The sequence below is a fragment of the Mustela nivalis genome (genome assembly GCF_964662115.1).
Source record: "Mustela nivalis genome assembly, chromosome: 8".
In the NCBI taxonomy this organism is placed as follows: domain Eukaryota; kingdom Metazoa; phylum Chordata; class Mammalia; order Carnivora; family Mustelidae; genus Mustela; species Mustela nivalis.
Genome location: NC_139027.1, coordinates 36,639,365 through 36,664,360, shown reverse-complemented (window position 1 = coordinate 36,664,360; position 24,996 = coordinate 36,639,365). Strand labels below are relative to the sequence as shown.

The window sequence follows — 24,996 nt, the reverse complement described above, 5'->3', positions numbered from 1 at the left end:
AAAATTAAATCTTGGGGCACTTGGGTGGCTTGGTCAGTTAAGCATCTGCCTTTGGCTCAGGTCCCAATCTTGAGGTCCTGGAATAGAGTCCTGCATAGGTTCCCTGCTCAGTGGGGTGTCTGCTTGTCCCTCTGCCTCTGCCTCCCCTGCCTACTTGTGTTCTTTTGTGTGCACTCTCTTTCAAATAAATGGATAAAAAATTTTTAAAAGATTTTGTTTATTTGACAGAGAGAGAGCAACAGAGCATTAGCAGGGGGAGTAGGAGAGGAAGAAAGAAGCAGTCTCCTCCCTGAGCAGGGATACTGATGCAGGGCTCCACCCCAGACCCTGGCATCATTACCTAAGCTGAAGGCAGACCCTTAACCAACTGAGCCACCCAGGTGCCCCTTGGTAAAATATATATTTTTTAATTTTTAAATAAAAATAAAATCTTTAAAAAAAACTTTCTCCCTAATTCAGCTCCCACCCACCCACTATTTTCCCTGGATTGTTTTGTGCCTTTTATCATCACTGTCCTGTGCAAACACCCCAGAGGTCCCGTGCTGTGTGTGCACCTTCTCCAGGCTGACTCCCCCTGCCTGATCCCATCCACAGCATCCCTACCTCATCTCCATTGAGACCTGTCTCTTCCAGTGGGAGAAGATCTCCTATGTAAACTCAACTCAATATACAATGTCTGCCCCACACATTGGGTCTGGCTTCGCCTGTGTATTTGTTTTGTTTTTCTAGCAATGTTGGAAGTTCCTGGAACAACTTTGTATTCCTCTGTGCCTTCTAGGGTAGGACTGGTAAATTCATAAGCTCAGGGGTGAGACTAGGAAGGCAAATATATGAGGCAGAGAGGGAGCAAGGATGGTGTGGAACATAATAGAGGGTGCGAGGGCCTAAGCCGGCCAAACAAAATCCATCTGCGGGGTGAACGGACCTGTGGCCACCAGTTTGAAATCCTCACCCAGGTGCCACGTCCTGGCCACTCTTCCGTGAACATTTCTTTATGGTTGATTTTCCCGAGGCAACAGTCAGTCCCTCTGTGTCTGGCTAGTGAAATCAGGTGACCTGATTTCCTCGGCCTGGAGTAGAAGGAGCAACGGGCCTCAGCAGCCCAGAGCTGTCACCTCTCTTCTCACCCACCCGCTGCTTTGCACTCGATGTCAGGTGCTGTCGCTTGGCTCTAGCTTCCTGTGAGGTCTAATCTGCAGTAGCTTTTCTCACTCTGGTCTTAAAGAAAACAGGGACCTACCTACCCTCCCCACTCATGACCCAATCAATGCCAGCCAGACCAGCTTTACCCAGGGAGGCCCACTGGGCAGCATCTTTATCATCTGAAGCATTTGCTGAGCTGCGTTTGCATGCCTCCTTAGCTGGTAGAAGGACACGGGGCTGATAATAGGGGTGGGTGTAGGGGTGGAGACAGAAGGAAAGACAAGGAGCTGAAAAAGCAAAGACCTGGGTGGAGGAGGGGGAAGAAGCAGTGGGGGAAACATACAGAACAATTGGACACCCAAATTGGACTCTTTCTGGGGTCTGCCTCTCACACCAGCCCCCCCTCCTCCCTCAGCCTCCTAAGTCCAGTGCCTCATCCCTATTCCTAGCCTCAAGCCTCACTCCACTTCCAACCAGACTTTAGACCAGACTAATCTGCCAAACCACTACTTTTTTACTTGCCTGAAGTCTCTCACAGTCTACCATTGTCTACAGGACCAAACGGGTCCATCTGACAGAGGTTTTCCGTGACAGGGTTCTCTGACCATCCAGCTTTACTTTCCACTGATTCACAACAGGAAAAGCCTACTCTGCCTAGTCTGGCTGGTCACCTCCATCTCCCTTCAAGCCAGTGGACTTGCGTGGTCACTGCAGAAAGTTAGTAGCTTCACGAATGTTAGCTGTTCCCGTGTATTTCCCCTCATGCCCCTCCTTTCAGGGGACTGGGGAACAGTGTCATTGTCCTCATTCTATAGATAAGAAACTGGGGGCAGGAGTCAGTCCCTTCCCAAGATCACAGGGCTTATGAGTGACAGAATCAAGGTCTCAGCTCAGACCTTTGTCCTCTGCAGGCCACGACCTGTTCACTTTACCTTAGTTACTTGGGAGAGGTGAGCTCAGGGGAACAAGGGCCAGGTTCTCGTTCCCATGTGACAAACAATGCTTATAGTGGGTTATAACTTGGGTGTGTAACAGAAAGCAGAACTAGGCAAACTCCTAAGAGGAATTTGGTTTTGTTTATTTTTAACCTAGAGTGGCTTGCTCAAATTCTTCCCCAAGCTAAATTTCCTCCCCTGTGGGAGACACCACAATGCTATCCTGCTAGAAGGCATTCAGTAAGGCTGAAAGAACAAAGACACAAAGGGAGCAGGGCCCAGAAGCAGGCAGAAACCAGCTGGAATGTTCTGGAATTTGGGGCCCGTACAGAATGGAGCTGGTGATGTTTGTTGCTTTATTTATTTATTTATTTATTTTTTTTATTTATTTTTGAGAGAAAGAGCGCACAAGAGTGCACACGAGCAGACTCCCCACTGAGCAGGGAGCCTGACCCAGGGCTTGATTCCAGGACCCTGAGATCATGACCTGGGCTGAAAGCAGATGCTTAACCGACTGAGCCACCCAGGTACCCTGATTCTTGCTTTTTGAAAGTTTGGTTACTGCAGTCGTAGGACAAGCAGGAGCATAACTTAACGTTTCCCGATGTAATGCGATTTATGTGCTGACATTTCGTGATCTGTGTCATTTCCGAGAGTTACAAGGAAATCTTCTACCGGACTGTTAGCAAGTTGGGTTGCGGGGTTTGCTGCATGGGACTCTGGTGGGTCACTTTTGTGCTCTCCATGCGGGGTGGGGGTGGGGGTGGGGTGGGGGGGTTGAGGTGGCTGCTACCTGCCATTCTAATTAGTTCTTCAGCAACTCCAGTCCCAATGGCCTGCTTTTGAGTGTCAAAGTTTACCCTAAAGCTCAGGTTTATCATCTTCCTTTCTTAAATTGTGAGATTTCTACACAAAGGGAAGAGATAAGTGGGTTTTGTGGATTCCCTGTTGAATTCCAGCCACTGCTTCCTGCCTCAGGCAGCACCTGCCCATCCAACTCCAAAGCAGCTGGACCTGGCCTGCTTCTCCCCGCTCTCACCCTACAGAGCCCCTGGCAACCCCCCACCCTGGCCACATTCAGGAAGAGGTGGGCACCTGCAGCCCCCACGTGTGCAGCCATTCGTCTCTCCTCAGCTACACACCAAACACTTCTGGTCAGCCTTTCCCATGCCGGGCGCCCTCCAGAAGTTCCACCGAGCGCCCAGCCCCATGAAAAAGACTTGCATGACAGTCTGACATGATGAGAGCGGTCATGGAAGGCTGCCCAAAATATAGCAGGGGTAGCAAGTGCAAAGGGAAGAACTCTTTGGGAACTTGTGTGTGCATGCCTCTGTGTGTGTGTGTGTGTGTGTGTGTGTGTGTGTGTGTGTGTGTGTGTGTGTGTTAAGGAATGAAGGAAAGCTAGGAGGGACTGAACAGGAAAGCTGCCAAGGGTCATTGTGCCCCAGGCTAAGGATCATCACGTGGGCGATAAAGCCCACCGAGCACTCAGCTTCATAATAAGGCCAAGACCCTAATGGTCTGCACATCTGAGCTGGCAGAGGCCCTCATTTGTTTACAGCTTAATCCTAATCTGATCCTGGCTTGGAAGGGAAGCTCTTCTCATTTTAGCTATGACAGCTTTTCTTTTAAAGATTTTTTATCTATTTATTTGACAGAGAGAGATGACAAGCAGGCAGAGAGGCAGGCAGATAGAGAGGAGGAAGCAGGTTCCCTGCTGAGCAGAGAGCCTGATGCAGGGCTCAATCCCAGGACCCTGCGAACATGACCTGAGTCGAAGGCAGCGGCTTAACCCACTGAGCAACCCAGGCGCCCCATATGACAGCTTTTCTTTATACTTTAGAATTGTGGCTCTCCACCTGCAAGTCCTAATAAGGACTTAAAGAGAGAGAGAGAGAAATAAAAGAGAAAATCTCAGAGTGCACGCCACCTAGTAAGGATTATATCTTGAGAGTTTGTTTCCTTTAGGTGTGTGTGGAGGAGTCTGCGTGAACTGGGTTGTGGTGTAAAAAGTATTTTTTCTGTGCTTTAAAAAGTTTAGGAAACATTGTTTTAAGAGGAAATATCCATCCCTCAAATATTAAACAAATATCATCAAAAACTGTATCTTGGGACGCCTGGGTGGCTCAGTTGATTAAGCAGCTGCCTTCGGCTCAGGTCATGATCGTGGTGTCATGGGATCGAGTCCCACATCGGGCTCCTTGCTCTGCAGGGAGCCTGCTTCTCCCTCTGACTCTGCCTGCCACTCTGTCTGCCTGTACTCGCTCTCGCTCTCTCTGACAAATAAGTAAATAAAATCTTAAAAAAAAAAAAAAAAACTGTATCTTGTTCTAGTTCAGAAAAAAGCAAGATTTGGCTCCTTAAGAGGCTCTGAGCCTGGGGGTGGGAAGACAAACATGTCACCAGGACAGGATGTGAAAACCACAGTGACAGAGGGCCGTGCACCCCTCCCTCCCAGCTCAGAGGAGGAGGGAGCCACCGCCTCGCCCTGGAGTCCCATTGCCCCTCTAGGAGGTGGTGTGTGGCTGGTCCAGAAGAGCGGCTGCCAGGGGAGACGAAGGGAAGTGGTGTTCCCAAGGGGGGGTGTGGGCGGGAGGAGATGGCAGAGCTGTGGGGGGCGGTGTGGCTGGCCCAAGGCAAGGCTTGGGGTGGGCGCTGTGGAAGGGAACAGTGGCAGTGGTGTCAGACAGCACTGAAAAGATCAGGAGCGGCCAGATGCTGACTTGATCCTCTGAGCGATAGGAGATTAGTTCTACTGTTTCTAAGATTATGACACCACACCACACACCCAGGGCAGCAATTTGAAAGCCATTGTTGTGACCTTCCCTGGTTCAAGATAAACGTTTTAGGTTTATCTGAGTATGGGTGCTGATAAAAACCTAGGATACTGTTAACCGTGAGTCTGATCAAGATGTCCATATTTTGATTTTCGTCATGTTTCCGTTTTGCTGCTTAGCTAGGACCAGCACTGGTGTCTGCCCACCAGGCTCGGCTGGCTTCCCTACCCTCCAGTCCACGTCAGCGGGCCTCCAGACTTTGTCTTCTCATTTCTTCTCATTATCCCTGCTGAGCACCAAACTTACAGCTGCCGGAGGAGATGAGAGGGGAAGTGCTTTCCCCTAACACCTCTGATTGCATAGCCTGGGGGCTACCCGCAGGCTGGCTTTAGACAGGTGCTAGGCTAACAAGTCTGTCTTTCAGCTCCAGGAACAAACTGGGAATGGCTTCTCTTTCTGCTTGTGAATCTCCGCGGAGAAAGCAGATCTGGAAGAGAAGAGCAAAAGCCACCACAGGCTCTCACATTTTACTTCCCCTTTATGCAAAAAAAGAGTTTTTAACCTGTGAATTCAGAATATGGATCTTCATGGCCTACCTTTTCCTAGTAAGCTCGTTGAGCCCAGTAACTGGAAAGGGACTAGACAGATATCAAATAACAATATGCAGCTATGAAAGGGCTAATGTTTAGGGCCTGGGAATTCACTGACCTCAGCCCAGTCTCATTGGGGACACCTTCCTTCCATGATATTCACCTTGACCTTGAACTCCAAAGGATCTCCAAGAAGGTTATGTAGGTGCCCTTCTATGTTGTCCATCCTTCTGCAAAGGCTGGTCTTCTCCTTGGCTCCCCATGTACCAAGCCCCTTTCTGCACCTCTGCTCCCTAGTGGGTTCTGCTGCCTGGAATTTCTTCCTCCCTTCCCACACCTAACTGAATCCTACCTAGGTTTCAGTCTTGCGCATATTCTCCAGGAAGTAAGCCCTCAAGGAATGCTCAGAATTCCTGAAATTGTTATGGCCTTTAAATCTTTATGAATGATAAGGGACTCGCTCATTTCCCTATTTTGTATAGCCTCCTGGTGTTAAATGTTAATCACTAAGGTTATAGATTTTTGGAACCCAGGGGGTACTAACTCATACCTCTGTGCCTGGCACAGAGCTGAGTCTGTCACAGGATCTCAGAACTGAGACCTCATACAAATCTGATACAAAATCTGAGTTCAAGTCCTGGGACCTTGGCAGCTTCCTGAATCCCGCTGAGGCATGACTTCCTCTCTTGTAAAACTAGGATAGGAATAGTACCTAGCATTTAGAAATGTTACATAGATTAAGTGAACTACAAGGTAATGTTTAACGCATAGTAAGGAATCAACTATTTTTACTAGAATGTAAGATAGAAGTCAAAGGGCATTCTTTCTTACTTGCTTATTTCTAAGTATATGCCATTGTAGGGCTTTCCCCATCCTTGTGACTTTTATTTTATTTTAGTTTATTTTTGAAACAAGAAACATTAAAATGGTTCCAAAAGCCAAGTCAGAACAAGAAGGTATCTCAGAGAAGTGCCACCCCCCCCCCATCTCAGTCCCTCTTGGCCTTTCCATCCTGTTCTCGTAGTGCCCTGCAGCTAACTCATCTCATTAGTCTGTTTTCCACTTTTTCTCTTTTCACTTGGATAAGTAGGTAAGTGTCCTTATTTCTTGCCCCCAAACGATGTTCCTCAGAGATGGGATTTTCCGGACCCCAGTCATCTCTTGCACGGCTGCGTGGGAGATGATGGGAGCAGGAGCCCCCTGACCCCATGACAGCGGAGATGGCTGTTGTTAATTCTCACCCAGATTCCTCTAAGTGAGAACGAATGACGCTCCTCACAGGACTGGCTCTGTCGAATATTGTCCCAAGTCCCAGAGGTGTGCCGATGACCGGTCATGAGGCCAGAGCCCTCTCCCTGCCACTCAGGAGGCTGAGCCCTAACGAAGCATTCCCACCAAGCCTGCTGATTCTCCTGGACAGGGGGAGCACGCCAGCTTGTCCGAGCAGAGTAAACAATTATATAACACTGGATTTTTTAAAAACCGCAATCAGTCCTTGCAAAGCCATCACAAACACAAGCTGCCTCCCTATGACCTTCCCACAACACGGGCAAACAGCTCTTCCATGCCTCATGGTCATTACTTCTGGGGAGTCAAGGTTGAAAGGACACCTGGGTCCTTCTCCACAGGACCTCATTTCAAGGAGGAAAAGACCTGAGTAAATAGAAGTTTCTATCCCTAGGGAGTTGGCCAGAGGAAGTGAAGCCCCATAGCTGGAGGTAGTCACTGGAAAAAAGCAGTGGGAGGGAAGGATGCTGTGTTGGGAGTCAAGCTGTCCGCAAGTCAGCTCAGAGGCTGTGACTCACTGCGAGGAAAAGCAGGGCCCTGTATCCTGGGGGAGGCTCCTTTCTCCAAACAGGGGATCGGTGGCCAAGGAAGGAAATGAAGTAATCCAAGACAAGGCAGCCTGCCGGGCGGGCAGAGCTGGACGTCCTAATCACCCCTGCTACTGAGTTTAATATTCAGCCCGCACTGAAAAAGATCCGCCTGGTGAGAAGGGGAATCGGGTCTGATCTCGGGCAAGTAGTTTTCCCTTCCCCGGACCTCAGTTTCTCACCGTAGGATGAAAGAAAGACCTGGCAGCGGGCCTCCCGGCTCAGCCCATGGCCTTGTTTTCTTTTCTGCTCAGTGAGAAGTTGGGGAACGTAGGTGCGTTGGCGCAGGCTCAGCTCCCACAGCCACTGTCACTCCCCACCATCTCACCCTGAGTCAGTGAGACAAATTTAGGGCTCCCTGCCTGCCTTTGAAGTTATTTGAAATGGCAACGGACAGACCAGCAGCTTCTGAGTCCCTTCCTGTTCTGGGACTCCAGGATTCCAGGCCTCAGAAAAAAACAGATTCTGAACAGTGAATAGAAACAGGGCAAGTAGCCTGCCCTGGGATGAGAAGGAACGGATCCCTTGTCCTGGGACCCAAGAGGGTAAATGTGGCAGAGGGCCAGAGCTGAGCATCTGCCAGGCAGAACTGCCACAGCTTAGACAGAATTCAAAACAGCCTTTTTTTTTTTTTTTTTAACAGCCTCCTGGTGCATCCTGTTTCTCTCAGGCTGCTGCCGCCAGCAAGTGGGCACCCTGCCCAAGCTTCAGTGGGCAGCGAGGGGGCTAGGTACCCATCTGTCCTGTTTCCTAAGCAGGTGGCTAGGAAGGTGGTACCCAGGCTCTGACTGCCCTCTGCTGGGCAAGCACAGATGCTGCTGTGGGGTCAGAGGCAATGGAAAGATCCAGAGGGGAAAGGGGCGCCCCCTCCTAGAGTGTCTGCATCCGTGAAGGGAGAGAAGGGCGAAAGGCACGAAGGAGGTCTTCCGCTGCTCTGCCGCCTTCCCGGGAAGCCCTGGTCTCCTGGGGGTATCAGAGGCTCTTAAAAGGCCTCTGGTAAGACAGTCTCAACTCACAGATGTCTTTGGTAGTTCATCAAATGGTATTTCTGACACAGGGTGTGGCACAATGATAAATGTTTGTTTTTTAAAGGTTTTATTTTTCAGGGTGCCTTGGTGGCTGGGTGGGTTACAGCCTCTGCCTTCGGCTCAGGTCATGGTCTTAGGGTCCTGGGATCAAGCCCCGCATCAGGCTCTCTGCTCAGCGGGGAGCCTGCTTCCTCCTCTCTCTCCCTGCCTGCCTCTCTGCCTACTTGTAATCTCTGTCTGTCAAATAAATAAATAAAATATTCTTTTAGAAAATGTTTTATTTTTTTCTTTGACAGAGAGAGCCAGTGAGGGGCGAACACAAGCAAGGGGAGTGGGTGAGGGAGAAGCAGGCTTCTTACCGAGCAGGGAGCCTGATGCGGGTCTCAATCCCAAGACCAAGATCATGACCTGAGCCAAAGGCAGATGTTTAACCGACTGTGCCACCCAGGTCCCCGGAGCATTTACAGTTTATTGTCTTCTTTCTGAAATTCCTCTAACAGACCTCTTGTCTGGCTTTCCCAGTTCCAAGCTGCTAGTCTTGGTGATCCTACCAGGGCTTCTTCCTTTGGTCTCAGGGACCTCTAAATCCTTAACCCCACTCCCAGCAACGCCCTGCGCTGGAACTCTGAGATGCTCACTAATCACTTGAGATCTAATGCATTCCTTCTCCCCTTTCTCTCTTCATATGTTCTTCTGTCTCCCTTCTGGACCCCTGGATTCTCATTTGGCCTTTTATTTCATGGGACATAGAGATATTCTCTGCTTCCTGAAGCAGCTACAGGCAAGTGTCTCTTTCCTCCATTAACTACTGTTGTTACTTGACACTTGTAACTAAGACGACTGGGTGGGAAGGGCTGGAAACTTCTGGTTTCCAGGAGGGACCTCTGGGAACCGCCCCGGGTTAGTCTGGGGCAAGGCGAAGGCTTAGGGAGGGGTTGAGGTGAGGTGTCAGGTCTAGGCCACATGCCAGGATACTCTGCAAGCACTGAGCTTTCCCTCAAGCCTGTCTGGGGTGTTCTTATTCCGCCCCATGGAACCATCACACCATACTGTGTGTGTGGCCCTTGTGTTTTTCCCGTTAGGCTTATTTCTCTGACACCTTGTTTTTCCCTCATCGATAATAGGCATCTAGGGGAATCTGGCTGGCTCAGTTGGTAGAGCATGGGACTCTTGATCTCGGGGTCATGAGTTCTAGCCCTACACCGGATGTAGAGCTTACTTAAAATAGTAATAAGACGACTAGGGATCTAACAGTTTTGATTAGCTAGGTATATTGTGCTAAAAGATAGGGGCGACTGGGTGGAGACTGATTGAGCATCCAACTCTTGATTTCAGCTCAGGTCGTGGTCTCAGGTTCCTGGGATCGAGTCCCACATGAGGCTCCATACTCAGCAGGGAGTCTGCTTGAGGAATGCTCCTCCCCCTGCCCATGCACGCGTGCGCTCGCTCTCTCTCACTCTCAAATAAATAAAATAAATCTTTAAAAAAGATAAACTTGGAGCACCTGGGTGGCTCAGTCATTGAGCGTCTGCCTTCGGCTCAGGTCGTGATCCCATGGTCCTGGGACTGAGCCCCACATCAGGCTCCCTGCTCAGTGGGGGAGCTGACTTCTCCCTCTTCCACTCCCCCTGCCTGTGTTCCCTCTCTCTCTGTGTCTGTCTCTGTCAAATAAATAAACAGAATCTTAAAAAATAAAATAAATGAATAAATAAATAAACTGAAGCACATGAAAAATTAAGTGTTTATTTGAGCAAAAATCTATTTAGTCTGGCAGCATTCAGTCTAGCGCATAGAAAGGCGTTCAGAGGAGCTCTACCAGATGAAAGACTTTTCTAGCTAGAGCGGAGCAGGAACAAGGGAGAAAATCAAGCCAGGCAAAAAAAAGTGCATAGGGTATTGCAAAGTTACTTTCCTTTAGGGGCTGGCAAGGGTCTCTCGGGCAGGTCGCCTAACTCCTGCTGATCAGGTGGCTCCTGATTGGATTGGCTTAGTACTCCCTTTCTGGGAGACCTGACAGTTAAGTAAGTCTTGGTTTGGTAATGTGGGGCTCAGCATGAAGGACTTTATTTGGGGCCTGTTGTCTTGTTTTTAACTGTTGGTAGGAAACCTTCAGAGGCTGAATAGAGTCAGTGAAAATTATGCTCACTCCCATCCTTTCTCCCATTCCTCTGACCCACAGGAGGTCTGCTGCTATTTCCTTGTGGAACCCTATAGAAATAGTATTGTGAACATACAGACACATGTGGATAGTTGCTCATTCAATCCATACTTACGAGCAGCTGCTATGATCCATGCACTGTTCTTGCCCCAAACACAAAAATTCTGGCTCCAGAGAACTTAAACTCTGTAGAGGGAGGTAGTAAGTGAGATAAATCAGTCATATCTGTGATTGCTAGATGCTGATACTGGCAATGGAAAACACTTAAGTAGGGTGAGGGGCTAGGGCGTGGTCCTGAACGCCCTTCTTTTTGCTGACTCAGCCACACCTGGAGAACCTGGGGGGGCTCTCCCTCACCCCCATGAGTCATGCCTCCTCTGTGCTTCCTACTGCAAGGGGGGCTTGCCTCATGAGACAGGAGGGGGGCAGGTCTTGGGGGTTCAGTTGAGGAGCATCAAAAGTAGGTGTTGGGGGGCTGCTCATCTTCTTTTTTTTTTTTTAATTTTTTATTTTTTATATACATATATTTTTATCCCCAGGGGTACAGGTCTGTGAATCACCAGGTTTACACACTTCACAGCACGCACCAAAGCACATACCCTCCCCAATGTCCATAATCCCACCCCCTTCTCCCAAACCCCCTCCCCCCAGCAACCCTCAGTTTGTTTTGTGAGATTAAGAGTCACTTATGGTTTGTCTCCCACCCAATCCCACCTTGTTTCTTTTATTCTTCTCCTACCCACTTAAGCCTCCATGTTGCATCACCACTTCCTCATATCAGGGAGATCATGCTCATCTTCTTTTATCCTGGGTCAAAGTTTATGAATATTTTTCTGGCTTTCTTTCTTTTTTTTTTTTTTTTAAAGATTTTATTTATTTACTTGAGAGAGACAGCATGCTGGAGAGCACAAGTGGTAGAGAGGGAGAAGCAGGCTGCCCACTGAGCAGGGAGGCCGACATGGGACTCGATCACAGGACCCGAATCATGACCTGAGCCAAAGGCAGACACTTAACTACTGAGCCACCCAGGCACAGCTGGTTTTTATTTTTATTTTTTAAGATTTTATTTATTTGACAGACAGAGATCACAAGTAGGCAAAGAGGCAGGCAGAGAGAGAGGGGGAAGCAGGCTTCCATTGAGCAGAGAGTCCGATGTGGGACTCGATCCCAGGACCCTGAGATCATGACCTGAGCCGAAGGCAGAGGCTTAAACCACTGAGTCACCCAGGTGCCCCACACAGCTGGTTTTTAAATGTTACCAGAATACAGGGCGCCTGGGTGGCTCAGTCAGTTACATGTCTGACTCTTGATTTCAGCTCAAATCATGATCTAAGGGTCATGATCTTGAGCCCCACATTTGTGAGATCGACCTTCCAAGTCAGGCCCTCTTCTGGGGGTAGAGCCTGCTTAAGATTCGCTCTCTTGGGGCACCCGGGTGGCTCAGTGGGTTAAAGCCTCTGCTTTCGGCTCAGGTCATGGTCCCAGGGTCCTGGGATCGAGCCCCAAACCGGGCTCTCTGCTCAGCAGGGAGCCTGCTTCCCTTCCTCTCTCTGCCTGCCTCTCTGCCTACTTGTGATCTGTCAAATAAATAAATAAAATCTTTAAAAAAAAAAAAAAAAAATTCGCTCTCTCCTTTGCCCTTGTTCCTCCCCAACTCCCTCTTTAAAAAAAAAAAAAAATTTACCAGAATACTCTAAATTCTATATATCAGTAGTTCTCAAAATGTGGTCTGTGGGCCAGCAGCATCAGGATCAGCATCATTTGGGAACTTGTCAGAAATGCAAATTCTTTGGCTTGAGTCCAGAAGTCGGTGTTTTAACTCATCTAGATATCCGCTCTACAGAAATGCTTTACCAGTTCATGTTACTACAAGCTACAGTTAGAGCACACGTTTTCTACAGTCTTGTGAATTAAAAAAAAAAAAAATCTTTCCCAAATTAAATCTAGACTGGCGTTGCAGATGAGATGTTAAGAAGTAAAAGATAAATCTTAGAGCTGCTTTCTTTACAAATAAGGATCAAGTCATTTGATTCTCTGGGCCTTACTATCCAATCTGTCATATAAGAATATTCATTCAGTTGATGGCTGACCTTGACTTAAGTTCTTATCCCTTAATTCTATGTTAAGAAGCAACAAAAATCAGAAATATATGCAAAATAATTAAAAATGCATAAAGTGAGCTATTAAAACACTGATAGATAATAAATATATATATATATATATTTCTATGCATCTTTACAATGTCCAGAAGAGGGGTGCCTGCGTGGCTCAGTCGTTGGGCATCTGCCTTCGATTCAGGTCATGGTCCCAGGGCCCTGGGAATGTGCCCTGCATTGGGCTCCATGCTTGTGGGGAGCCTGCTTCTTCCTCTTCAACTCCCCCTGCTTGTGTTCCCTCTCTCGCTGTGTCTCTCTCTGTCAAGTAAATAAATAAAATCTTTAAAAACAAAAAACAATGTCCAGAAGAAACAGCGAGTGGTATCAATGGGTATTAGGCTGTATCCTAGACAGTGTGTAAAGCACTCTGTGTGTCATCTTATCACATCAGCACAAACAAGAAACAATCAGAAGAATATTTTTGGCTTTAATTTACGAATGAGCAAACAGGCTTAGAGAGTTTAAGGATTTTGCCCGATAACACGCCTAGCAAAAGAGAGGATCGGGAATCAGGTGCCTTAATCTCAGTCTGTGCTCATTTTCCTGAAAGCCACATTTGTAGATACTGGTGCTTATCTGAGCCTAATCCCCGGGGTGCTGTGATTCATTGGAGAGAGGATTAGGGAGGTCAGGAGCAGGATAAGTGTTGGCCAGAGTCCATCTCGCAGAAGGTCAAGTAGGATCCCAGACACAACACAGGGCTATTTCGCCAGCCTTGCTTCCCTTACCAGAGGAATAGGTCTATTATGGCAAGAATGGCCCAATGAAGTCCTTGAATGGGCCTCCTACAGATAAGATAATACCCCCAAATTCTGTGCTTCCGGAACATTGCAGAAATAAGTTGCATAAAGATTTGAAAGGGCTAATGATTTTTACCACATCTGCACTTAGCTCCCCTGTGTGGTGGATGTGAACGGCTACCGGTGGTGGGGAATGAAGGCAAGTGAACACAAACATCTTCTGGGGATGAGTTTGCTTAGCTCTCCACGGCACTTCTGCCAACATCGCTATCCATAGATTTACACGTGCTTATTCAGTTACAAGGGCGTCCCACAAATTATTTGACCATGAGACGCTACTTTATGACAAAAAATGTGGCAGTGTGCCCAAATCATGGAATTCCCTGACATTACCACATGTCGTATCTCCTAGAAGCAGATAGCCTCCCAGAATGCTGTGACTGCCCGCTGGAGTCTCAGTTGTGGGGGCAATGTGAAGACAATGACTTTGGGGTCTGTAGTTGACCTGAGGGCACTGCCCTGAATCCTCATCAGGACTCATTCCTCCAGCTGCTGGTGGCTCTGCTGAGTCCCCTTCCAAGAATGACCTTGACTCACAGGAACAATTGCACCCAAGGTCACGCACCCTCCACGATGTGGGGACACACAGCGGTTTCAAGTATGTGTTGAACTTCTCTTGATGGTTAAGAGACCCTGTTGGGCAGATACTACAACAGCGACAGTGCTGGTGGGCTGGGTATCCATGCGGGACCCAGCGGGCACCCCAGCCCAGCCCAGTCATATGGGGGAGACTGCAAGACAGCACAGGCTGTGGGGAAGAGCCTACCGCACTGATGGAAGAGCTGGTCCAGGCAGGCTTCCCGCAGGCTGTCCACACTGCTCTCCCCCTCTGACCCACTGGTCCTAGTCAGCTTTTTCAGCTACAAAAGTCAGTGACTGGTAGGAGCCTCCAGGCATTCAAAAACGTGACCAGACATCCCCAGAGGCAGCAATCCTAGAGAAAAAGTTTGTGCCAGCGCCTCCGGTTTCTGGTGGGCATTAGTGCCCCAAGGTCTCCAAGGATGACTGGGCCTGGTTCATAGACAGACCAGCCACGGGAAAGGCTGGTGAAATACGCTTGGGCCCTGCTACTGTGCAACCATGGAAAAAAAGTGTCCAAAACTTTGCACGAAGAGGAAAACTCTGCCCAGTGGACAAAATGGGAGTTAGCTACGCTTGTCCTGAACACGCCCTCCAAAATGGACCTTGCTGTACTTTCAATGATCCATGGGCAGTAGCCAATGGATGGCAGGGACTACATATACCCATCACGTGACCTTGAAAGGTGCGCAACCTCGCAGGCTCATGGTGAAGGAATACCCTAGACCTCTCTATCTCTGGCCCACACAGCACCTGGCTGGGCCTATTGTCTTGGAATACTTGGGTAACCTGCTCCCGCGCTATCACCGCTGCCCTCAACTAACTACAGGACAACCATTTTAGTGGCGAGTTTAAATGAAGGACTTTAGGAGTAGAGAATCTTGATCCAACACGTCAAAAAAGTTAATTTTCAGGACACTTAGATTCTACTCAGCCTTATCTTATTATTGCTAATCTCCCCTTCCCCACACGAAATTCCCTTGGATTGCTGAATCTTGTCTTATGCTCTTGACCCTGCTGACAAACCCTTGAGAGTTCCTCCTTTGGATACTCTGAAAGAATTCCTCTAGAAGGTATTCTCCCTTATAGGTTCTTTCCGGTACTAAGAGTTCCTTTACATAGTTAATCCCAACTCCCCAGTCTTGCCAGCACTGAACCTTGACTTCACATTAACAAAATGTTGTTGCTGAGGTGACTCAGACCAACTATTAGCAGGCTGTACGTTGTCTCAGGGAGGACACGGTGTTGAAGTTGGGCTGGGCTATGATAGTTGGGTATTAACACTCCGAACACACCTTTGCCCCAGATGAACCCTACTGCCTACAGTGAGGATCAGGTATATACTGCCTGCCAGGCATAAGCAGGCTGAACTATGTAGTGTAATGGATGATCACATTGCCTGAATTTTCTGCTGACCAGTCAAGGGAGGGGATGTGTAATAACCAACACCTCTTCTGGCCCGCACTAAGTGAGACAGAACTGCCAGAATGGCTCTGGCAAATAGTGGACGAAGGGATCAGGTGGGTGTGGTCCACAGGAGGACCTGAAGAACATTCTATTTTCCCGAGTGGTAAGGAATGTGCCGGTGAAGGTGGCCCACGGCATCGTGAAAAGTTCAGTGGCAGCTCCTTTGTAGACCAGGCCTGATGGGAGATGCCATTACAGAAAGAAGTATGCTTCCAATTCTTTTTTATTTTTTTTTAAGATTTTATTTATTTGTTTGACAGACAGAGATCACAAGTAGGCAGAGAGGCAGGCAGAGAGAGCGGGGGAGGCAGGCTTCCTGCTGAGCAGAGAGCCTGATGTGGGGCTCCATCCCAGGACCCTGGGATCATGACCTGAGCCGAAGGCAGAGGCTTTAACCCACTGAGCCACCCAGGTGCCCCTATGCTTCTAATTCTAATGAGGATGACAGAAGGTCAGAATAACAGAGGCCAGGTGATGGCACACCGCTGCCTGCAGGAAGGTGGGCGAGATTACTGTAGTACGTGACAAGTATGGTGCTAATTCATGGCAGCCAGGCAGAGGAGTCGTTCTCACAGAGTTACAGAAGTGGTATTTTAGCATAGTATTCCTAGGGGGCAAGATAGAGCTTAATTTATACAACTAAAGAGAATCAGGATGGATGATAAAGGCTCGAGGCAGCCATCTCAATAAACAATTATGATCCTGAGGCGCCTGGGTGGCTCAGTCCATTAAGTGTCTGCCTTCAGCTCAGGTCATGATCCCAGGGTGCTGGGACTGAGCCCTGAATCGGGGGGTGGGGGATCCCTGATCAGTGGGGAGTCTGCTTCTCCCTCTCTCTCCCTCATACTCTCTGTCTCTCTCTTTCTCAAATAAGTAAATAAAATCTTTTTTTTTTTTTTTTTAATTATGATCCCTGGCCCATCAGACCTCTGACTAAAAGGGAGGCCAGGCTGCATAAGGAAGGATCCCCCCATGTCATGGAAAATGTATATGGTAATGATGCCTCTAGTCCTTCTCCAAATGGACCTCTAAAAGGACCTCAGAAGAAAGGGGAGTAAGCAGATATTTCAAGGACAGTTGGACAAAGGACCTGAGTTAAAACTGAAAAGTAGAGATGAAGTATTACCATTACAGAAGGAAGGTCATACATGGAGTCCTGGACCAGGCCAAGTCCTAGTGGATCCGCCGTGTCTGTAGATCCACCTGAGGCTCATTTCCCTGATCCACACGTAGATCATTGGAATGGACATGCTTGCCCATCCGAAGGACTCCATGTGGTCCTTAGCCTGTGGGGAAGAAGCCCTGGAGTGGGGAAGCCTCTGCAGCTGCTTCCCCTGACCAAAATAATCTATCCAAAACAACACTCATCCCAGGGGGATAGGCTCAGAGTAGCACACCCATAAAGACGAAAGAACGAGCAGGTGGAGGTGCCTGTCCCTTTAAATTACAACGGTTGGTACCCTAACCGGATGCATCCTGGCAGAAAGCGAGTGGATAGCTTGCACACAACCAAAGGGTGGCCCCAGGGGTCATCACTGCCTCACCTGAGAGGGTATCCAGATGTCTTCTCAGGGGAGCTAAACAGGCTCTCAGGGCAGTAGTAGGGCAGTCAGGTGATCTGGCTAATGGTCCTTTTGTAGCCCTGCCAGCGACCACCTACAGTCTTGTCCCAGAGTATAACTCTCCCACCCTCTGGTTATGATCAAAGATGATTTGGGGTGGAATTGGGATCCCCCTGAGAACAAGTCTGGGTTAGGTTACAAGCAGGAGTAGACCAACTAAAAGTGTTCCCAGATAACTGCAGTCATAGGGAACATAATAAGCACGGAACTCCCCTTTGAACACAAACTCTGGGGATGTGTATTCACTTCTAGTACCTGCTCTCCTCCCCCAAGATGGACTGGAGAAAGAACATTGGAGGCAAGGAGATGAGTTACTTTTACAAGCCCTTCAACCTCTCTCCCAAGACCAGCTTCCCCACTGTCTCCTCTGCCCTGGGGCTTGACCTCATCCTGCAAATTCTGCATTTAACCGTTCCATCTCCCCAAGCCGTTCCAAACAGGAGACCTGCTCCTTCTCACCTAAAATGTAGCAGGAACCTCCTGTTTCTTCTTGTCTTCCCATCTGTTGGCCCTTAAATTTCCCTCCTGCATCGCCAATATTTAAGAATCCTTGAACTTCAGCTTCTATGGCTCTCAGTCTGTGCCTCCTGCACCTGACCCATGAGTCCAGGAGACTCAGACAGGTGCCTCAGAACTGCCCGAGTTCCTCTAAAAGGATATTTTAATATTTTATCCTGGAGACAGCTTCTTGTTCATTTCCAGGCCCGAGCCATTCTTCAGGCAGACCGGGTCACAACGTAGAATGAGCAGGAGAGCCTCTGGGCATTTAACGACCGAAGTCCCCTTCTTCCTACAGAATCCCTTTCTCCACCATTTTTGGGCAAGTATTTGAATTCCTACCATGTGACAATCACTGTGCTTGAGCTGAGAATATAAGGATAACATCTAGACTTGCATCTGACTTCTCGCCAACAAGCTTGGAAGCCAGAAAATGATGGAATCTATCCAGTGTTCTGAGATGAGATGACTGAGTGTCCAGACTCTTTCAGGTTCAAGATCAACAAGTCACCAGGAGGGCTGACAGGACTCGACATATAGTCAGACTCTTGCTATGATTTAGTACAGTAAAAAGATATAAGGGGAAAAAAGGAAATGGTGCATGGGGCACAGTCCAAAGGAAACCAGCTGCAAGCTTCCAAGAGTCCTCTCCCCCGATGAAGTCACACAGGACATGCTTAATTCTTCTAGCAGAGTTGTGACAACACGTGTGAAATGTTGTCCACCAGGGAAGCTCATTAGAGGCTCAGCATGTAAGACTTGTATTGGGAACTGGTAACATAGGCACCTCTGTCTAGCACATATCAAAATTCCAGACTCCCAGTTGGAGAGCAGATGTTCAGCATAGACCATATGCTACAGTTTCAACACAGGAAGCCATTCCTGTCAGTTAAGGAATGATGGGAACCCTGCTGAAAGCCAAGGGCCCAGATGCCAGCCAAGGGCCATCCTTGTAAGCAGTCCTTTTTAAAGATAGCAGTCTTGGGCCTGCTATGTTACCTCCCCCCCTTTTCCCCCACCAACGGTCGACTTGGAATTTTGCTATCAGTAAATATACTCTTTTTTTTTAAATTAATTTATTTATTTGACAGAGAGAGATCACAGTAGACAGAGAGGCAGGCAGAGAGAGAGAGAGAGAGAAAGGGAAGCAGGCTCCCTGCTGAGCAGGGAGCCCAATGCGGGACTCGATCCCAGGACCCTGAGATCATGACCTGAGCCGAAGGCAGTGGCTCAACCCACTGAGCCACCCAGGTGCCCAGTAAAAATACTCTTGAAGCATGATAGCAAAGTGAAGACATTTTCTAGCTAACAAAGTAGAGACAACAGAGCAGCAGGGAATTCTAAAGAATGTACTTTATTTTTTTTCTAAGGTTTTATTTATTTTTTATTTTAGAGAGAGAGAGAGAGAGAGAGCAAGCATTAGAGGGGATAGGGTCAGAGGGAGAAGCAGATTCCCCACTGAGCAGGGAGCCTGATGTAGGATTTGATCCAGGGACTCCATGATCATGATCCTGAGCCAAAGGCAGTCACCCAACTGCCCGAGTCACCCAGGTGCCCCTAAAGGACGTACTTTAGTCAGAAAGAGGGCAATCCAGAAAAAAGACTGAAGGAAAGAAAGGGGAACATTTATGGTGCAAAGCATGATAAAAATGCCTGCCAGGCATAAAATAACAAGATGAGAAACAAAATAAGGGACAGAGGATGGGAGGTTAATGTATTCAAATATCCTTGTATGATGTGAAGGATAGTAAAGCCATTCATTAATTTTAGACTTTAATAAGTTAATTGTGAATGTCAAAATATCTAGGGTAAAAATTATTAGGCTAGAGATAGAAATCCCACACTTGTTCAAAGAAAAAAAATAAAGGACTTATAGAGAAATACTTCCTCAATACAAAAGAAGCCAGAGACAAAGAGAATGAGAAAGGAAGGCAAATAGGAAGCACAAAATAAGACGGCCAAGATATTCCAAACAGGTTGCTGATTATCATGTAAATTGTAATCGAATGTGTATCGCACAAATAACTGAAAATTTTCACTTAAAAGATTTATAGTAAAGGAATGCAGAAGGATATATTTAGACAAACTAAGGAATAGAAAGCAGATGTGGCTGTTATTATCAGACCAAATAGAATTTAAGGCAAAAAGCATTACTAGAGATAAAGAGGATCACTCCATTATGATAAAAGGCTTAATTCACTGGAGCATGAAATAAATACAAACTTGTGCAAACTTAAATAGCATAAAATACTGTATATAAATAAAAGTGGGTGGAACTATAAGGAGAAATTCACAATGCTACTATCCATGGGATGTTTTACACAGCATTTCCTCTAATACTTTGACCAAGATGTTACTATATTGACTACACTTTGCAGTCAAAGGCACATCTTTTGGGCAGAAATGGAACAACAGCTGTGGACCACACGTTGTTTTGAGTCTCATTTTGAACTTTTATGAAAAAGGACCCTGCATCCCATTTTTCACCAAATCTCAAAGGATTGATGTCACTCCCTGACCACAATTCAATCATAATAGAAAGTATTAACCAAAAAAAAAAAAAAAAAAAAAGATAAATATCACATTTGGAAATTCATGAAATAACTTCTTTTTTTTTTAAGATTTTATTTTTATTTGACAGATCACAAGTAGGCAGAGAGGCAGGCAGAGAGAGAGAAGGGAGGAAGCAGGCTCCCCGCTGAGCAGAGAGCCCCCAGGACCCTGAGATCTGGACTTGAGCGGAAGGCAGAGACTTTAAACCACTGAGCCATCCAAGCGCCCCAACTTCTATTCTTTTTTTATTTATTCTTTTTAAGTAGGCTCTACACCCAACGCGGGGTTTGAACTTACGGGCCGCGATCAAGAGTCACACATTCTACCTTATGAGCCAGCCAGGCGCCCCCTCATGAAATAACTTCTAAATAATTCATGTGTCAAAGAAGAAACTGTAGTGAAAATCACTTAGGATGTAGAAATTAAAAACAGTGACAATACTACCATACCATAAATATTGTCTCGAGATTATAGCCTTAAATGCTCTAATGTTAGAGAAAACTAAAGATCCACGTAAGTAAACTTAAGAAGTTGCAAAAAAGACAAAATAAATGAATTTCTAGGCAGTGGATTGCTGCCTTAAAATTATGGATATTTTTCTTGGTCTTACTAAATCTCTCAGACATGCTTCTCCAATTTATACTCCTATTAGCTATGGTTGGAACACAATTCTTACACCCTCACCAACATTTTAAAAAAATTGCTAAATTAAGTTCTAAGATAGGGAATACAAATGTGTTTTTAACCCACTGAGCCACTGAGGCACCCCCAGATGTGTTTTTTATTTAATTTTTAAAAATATTTGATTTATTTATTTGACAGAGATCACAAGTAGGCAGAGAAGCAGGCAGAGAGAGGAGGAAGCAGGCTCCCTGCTGAGCAGAGAGTCTGATTCGAGGCTCAGGCCCAGGACCCAGGGATCATGACCTGAGCCAAGGCAGAGGCCTAACCCACTGAGCCACCCAGGTGCCCCTTTTATTTAATTTTTTAAAAGATTTTATTTATTTCTTTGACACAGAGAGAGAGAACACAAGCAGGGGGAGTGGTGGAGGGAAAAGCAGACTTCCTGCTAAGCAAGGAGCCTGACACGGGACTTGATCTCAGGACCCTGAAATCATGATCTGAGCCAAAGGCAGATAATCAACTGACTGAGTCACCTAGGTGCCCCAAATGTATTTTTTTTTAAGATTTTATTTATTTACCTGACAGAGATCACAAGTAGGCAGAGAGGCAGGCGGAGTGAGAGGGGGGAAGCAGGCTCACCCTGCTCACCAGGCTCACCGAGCAGAGAGCCCGATGTGGGGCTGGATCCCAGGACCCTGGGATCATGACCTGAGTCGAAGACAGAGGCTTCAACCCACCAAGCCACCCAGGCGCCCCCCAAATGTATTTTTTAATGTAAGTTAAATTGGATAGCTTGTTATTTGCAAATAAGGGACAAATCATCTGTCTTCTCTAGGTCTCGGTATCTAAAATCTCAGGAGGGAATTTCTATCAGCTCAAGCTATTTTCAAGAAATATGAATGTTTAAATGATGTAAAGCATTTGGAATTTTAAAAATCAAAATGCTATGGAATGTAAGTTATCAAAATATTGATGAAGGAATGATAGTGAGTCAGGTTTGTACTCTCATTTTTATAGAAGTAAATGGTATTCGTGGTCATTAGACTGTATTCTAGGCAACACTTGAAACATCTGACTTCAACAGTCTTCCTATATCCTCACAACAATCAGATAAGTATATTTAGCTCCATCTCACTGATAAGCAAATAGGCTCAGAGAACTTAGAACCCTTGCCTCTCCTCCTCCTTCCCCTGGAGGGGAAAACAAAACTGGAATAAAGTGAGAACAAGAATCAGATTCTGGTCATTTTTAAAGCCTGTGCTCATTCTACTAGATGCCATATTGTGGATATTAGCTCGTATCTGAACCTAATCTCTGGAAAGCCAAAGTGCCCCATCATCCATTGGAGAGAGAAGAGCTTATGGAGGTGAATAGATACAGAAGTTTGGCAGTAGTTCATCTCATAGTGGGTCAGGTGAGACCCTGAACTGACCTTATGGTTATTTCCCCGATCACATCAGGTTACCTTCTCAACTGGCAAAATCCCCACATTTCTTTCCTGACCGAAGAATAGTATTATGATGGGACAGGTCAAGTGAAAGCTTCTAGAACTGCTCCCTCCCCACCTCCACCTTAGATACTCAACCAAAAATCAATGCCGTATCCCTGGGGGGGATCCCTAGCTCTTGCTAGCACCATCCAGAATTATCACCATCCAGAACTCAAAAGATGCAAAGGTGGTGATCCCCAACATATCTTCATTTAACTCACATGTTTGGACTGTACGAAATCCAGATGATAGGTTTTCACAACTTTAATCAGGTGATGTTGCCAGTGCTCACTAGGTCCATGTACAAGTGGGAACAGTATACATGGAAGAGTTCCTGTATGACATTGTTTGGCCATAGTGAGTAATGGAGTCTAGGCATGGGTTCAACAGAATGGTTCTTTTCTGAAGAAGATTGCTATGGCTATGACATTGATGAATGTCCAATCTGCCTTTGGGGGCAGCCAACACCGAGCTATGGGAATTTGGAAATATGGTTCACTCTAGCCAAGTTGGCATACTACAAAGACATCACAGTGACCAAACTGCCTTACCCAGGCATTTGGACAAGGAGGAGACGAGAGAGTTGATTTTTGAGGAGGCTGTTGCAAAGCTCAACAATATCAGAAGCCTGTGGATGACAGAGAGCATATAGATTCATTGACTTCTTGGACTCTTGGTCCATTGTTGGGTGGCTTTGCAGGCTTTGCTACAAAAGGTGCACCACTGTCAAACCTAAATGATCCAGAAAGCCATATACATGATAGTTTGGTTTCAAAGGCCTCAACAGTAGACCAGAGTCAGCTAATCAGACTGGAACAGAAACATCATAACCTTAAAAAGTGCCAACAATGGTGAAGTACTGTTGGAAGCCAAAAAAGGAGAGTCAAAGGTCGAATGTGGTCAATCCATCAAGATTGGGGAGGGCCAGTGCCCTCTGTCCTATGGCTTCCTTCACAGTGAGATAAGGGGGGCAGCTCTTGGCAGAAGTCACAAGTCTGGATGCAGTGAGGCTTCTGCATCAGAAACAGTGTCCTCGACTTTGTGTCCAGTGTATGATGGTGGATGGAGTGCCATGTTCAGGGTGACGGTGGGTCCAGGAGGCAATCTGGACCACATAGGCTTGACCAACACCTTGACTTCAGTCAGCCTCCTCAAAGAAAGGGCCCTTACCACGAGCCCAGTGTGCTGAATCACCAACCACAACTTTTTTCCAGTTTGCAGTCCAAAGAGTGGTGTCTTTATCAGTCAGCAGTTTTGAGTAACAGAGCAGAAAGCTAGTCCATTGGGGAAGATCCAAGAGTCAGTAAAAATATGACTGGTTTGGGGGCGTCTGGGTGGTTCAGTGGGATAAGCCTTTGACTCAGGTCATGATCTCAGGATCCTGGGAGTGAGCCCCACATCGGGCTTTCTGCTCAGCAGGACCCTGCTTCCCCCTCTTTCTCTGCCTGCCTCTGCCTACTTGTGAGCTCTCTCTGTCAAATAAATAAATAAAATCCTAAAAAAAAATTATGACTGATTCTGTAGAGTATCATCTAAAGCAATGGAACTTTTCTTTCGCACTGTGGGTGGGAATCTAATTTGGTGTTACCACTGTGGAAAACAGTGTGGAGCCTCATTAAATAGTTAGAAATACTATATGATTCAGTAATTCCACTACTGGGTATTTACCCAAGGAAAGTGAAAACACTAATTAGAGGAGATATATTCATCCTCTGTTTATTGCAGCATTATTTACAACAGCAAAGATATGGATGGAACCTAAGTGTTCACTGAGAGATGAATGAATAAAGAAGATGTGGTATATATACACAATGGAATTTTACTCAGCCATAAAAAATAACGTGATCTTACTATTTGTGACAACATGGATGCAGGTAGGGGGTATTATGTTAAGTGAAATAAGTCAAATAGAGAAAGACAAATACCATATGATTTCCCTTATATGTCTAAAAAACAAAACAAACAAAGCAGAAACAAACTCATAAATACAGATAACAAACTGGTGGTTACCAGAGGTGAGGGGGATGGGGGATGGGCAAAATGGAGGAAGAGGAGTGGGAGGTATTGCAGTTATGGAATAAGTCAGCGGGATAGAAGGTATGGCACAGGACACACAGTCAATGGTATTGTAATGGTATTGCAGGGTGACAGATGGGAGCTACACTCGTGCTGAACAGAGCATAATGCATAAAAGTATTGACTCACTATGTCATACACCTGAAACTAATGTAACATTAGTTCAACTACACTTCAATTAAAAAAATAATGAATTAATTAAAAAAATGAAGCAATGGCTCCGAACCAAGGCTTATTTTTTGCGCAGAGGACATAGAACAATGTCTAGAGACATTTTTTATTTCCGTGACAGGGTTGGGATGCCACTGGTATCTGGGGGGTAGATGTCAGGGTGCTGCTAAGCATATTACAATGCCCAGGACCTCCCCCCACTCCCACAAGGAATTACCAAGCCTTAAATGTCAATAAAGGGGCGCCTGGGTGGCTCAGTTGGTAGAGCATTGTGATTCTTGATATCGGGATCATGAGTTTGAGTCCTGCACTGGGCGTAGAACTCACCAAGAAAATAATAATATAAACTAATTAATTGATCAATTAAAATGTCAGTAGTGATGAGGTTGAGAAACTCTGGTGTAGGGTGGTTCAGCCCACTGTGCTGACTGGTCCTTATTGTAGTTGATCTTCTAG

General features: G+C 46.6%; 1 long non-coding RNA gene across 1 annotated transcript; it reads left to right on the top strand.

Moving 5' to 3' along the window:
- Nucleotides 1-7,333: 7,333 nt before the first annotated feature.
- On the top strand, nucleotides 7,334-8,620 carry LOC309871087. Its single transcript, XR_014315023.1, has 2 exons — nucleotides 7,334-7,434; nucleotides 7,963-8,620. It is a non-coding gene; the product is annotated as an uncharacterized lncRNA (long non-coding RNA).
- Nucleotides 8,621-24,996: the final 16,376 nt, after the last annotated feature.